Source organism: Lissotriton helveticus, chromosome 1_2 (assembly GCF_964261635.1).
Source record: "Lissotriton helveticus chromosome 1_2, aLisHel1.1, whole genome shotgun sequence".
Lineage (NCBI taxonomy): Eukaryota > Metazoa > Chordata > Amphibia > Caudata > Salamandridae > Lissotriton > Lissotriton helveticus.
The window spans coordinates 317428039-317430527 of record NC_136058.1 but is presented as its reverse complement, the minus strand read 5'-3'; positions in this window follow the sequence as shown (position 1 = coordinate 317430527).

Below are 2489 nucleotides of genomic sequence, written 5' to 3'. Positions count from 1 at the left end.
GCCCTTTGTGCCGCGCATTGGGGTAGCTACGATGTATTGGCCTTGTTTCTCTTGGGACAAGAGTATCACCGTTTGGAGGTGGGGGTGAACCTGCATTGCCGTGTTTGGGAGGATGAACCATTTCCCCCACCCCGACCACACAAGATGGCGGAATGTGTGATCTTAGACCAGGCCATCTGTGCGATTTAATGAGGCGGGTGGTGCCACAGGGTGACCGTGGTTATGCATCCTGCGGATTACGTTAAACATCCTCCCCCGACAGGTTTTGTTATTGGACGCTGGGAGAGTGTCGCCTAGGCTGCACCCGCATAGGGCCCGAGTTTCTGGGCGGTAGGCGCTGCACTGGAGGGATGGGGCCCTCAATCAGTGTTCCGGGTATAGCGAAAGGGTTTACCTGCCTCATGGGCTCTGGGGAACTAGGCCCGCGTACCACGTCTTATCGGGTTGGTGACCGGAGGGCCAAGGATGGTTTGGCCTGGGGGGTGAGGTGGAGAAAATGGCGTGCTTCTGGTACCCCCCCTTCCTTGCAGGCTTTGTGTAGGGGGGCACGCATGGTGACCTGAGGGCCAAGGATGTTGAGGCCCGGGGGGCAAGGTGTGGAAGATGGTGTCATCCTGCACCCCCCCTTCCTCCTCGGTTTATGTGTGGCGGTACGCGCATGGTGACCCTGTAGTGTAGTTCCTATATTCCCAATAGGCTCTGCGCATTGGAATAATATATCTTATACATTAGACGTAGGACTGAGGTCGACTAGGTCTCTATCGAATATACTAGACTTAATAGTGATTGCCAGCTAGCTCAGAGGTCACTAGAAACTTTCTCGAATTCACAAGAAGAGATTAGTTTCTGACAACCTCATGAACATGACAACTTTGTTTCCCAAGCATACTCTCAGAGTCGCGGAAACAACAGATAAGTATTTCACTCAGTCAATCGTGCATGCTTCGTTTCAACAGAGTTTGTAGAGAGACCGGCGTTTTCAATAAAAGGTTCATTAAATAGTCTTCTTTCTCATACAAGAGAAGTGAACTGCTACAATCGTTAAGCAGACTACAAAGTATAATGCGTACAGCGAGAATAGTATTAGAAAATAATACTATAAAAGCATTGTATGGTTTCTAAGCCATATAAAAATACATACATAAATAACAATGACTAAAAATACTCAACTGGTGCTTCTAAATACGCCTACCCCAATGTACCTAACTTAAGTCTAGTATACGGGAAGAAGTAAGTATTGTGTAGCATACGTTTAGTTGTTTTTGCAAATAATCTACCAAAGGTTGCTCTAGGTTCTAATCAGCTCCATACCTTACTTAGAATGAAGGAGGTCTGGTAACTCAGTCTCGAAATTCGATTTCCCAACACCCCGCAAGGGGAGCTTGGAAACACTGGAGCTAGATTCTAAGCGAGAGAAGGGCAGCCTCTTGATCAGTGTGTCAGCTGAGGGTCGGCTTCCTTCGGCACTTGCTGTGGCGAGCTGCGTCGGGTAAGTAGCTAGTCGAACAGCTCCGAACCACTATAGTGCCATAGCAAGTGAAGGTATATTTATACCTTGAAGGTGTTTAGGAATGCCATAGTTTGAGTCGGGCATATGAACGCCAGGAAAGAACCCCTAGGGAATAATTGTTCTTTGCAAAGTACATGAGTTCTTCGACAAATCAATATTCAAGCAAGGGGAAGTTCCCTGACTGCTTTAGCTGATTTTCCAAGAAATCGTTGTGACGTTTGGTACGGGTGGAAGTAGCCATGCCTGTATTTGCGTCGCATGGTCTATGCCTAAATAAGGGATTGATTTCTATGCCTATATAAGGGCAATGTGAATTGTGCCTATATAAGGACGTGAATCGGGAAAATTCACTCGGAGCTCTAAATGCCACACAACAGCCTGAGTGCCAAGGATGTCGAGACCAGGGGGCATGGTGTGGAAGATGGCGTGCATCCTGCACCCCCCTTCCTCTGCAGTTTATATGTGGGAGGCGAGCATGGAGGCTTGAGGGCCAAGGATGTCGAGGTCTGGGGTCGAGGTGCGGAAGATGGCATCATCCTACACCCCCCCTTCCGTCGCGGTTTATGTGTGCGGGGGGTGCATGGGGGTTTTGTGGAGCGGAGCAGAGGATTTAAAGCCTGCCTTTTGGTGCCGCCATGACATGGTTGGAGATCGTTATCGGGGCATGAAAATTATTTATGCATGCCAGTGGCCAACAGGACGCCAGTGTGGGCCACCGCCTTCGCCCACATGGTGGCCTTTCGCACCATGAGACGCTGTATCCGACCATGGCCCTCGAGGGTCAATCTATAATTTGTGCTGGCTACCTCCATTTTGACCCCGTGGCGGCGTATCTCGCTACGCTCGTAGGCACGCGGGGGCCATGTGGGAGGCCAGTCGTGGGAGGTGTCAATTTTGGGTCCGGCCCCTCCCACATCTCCCTCGCTCTCGGGGGGAACACGAGAACTGAGTCCAGGCTCCCCCACGTACGTCTGCAGCC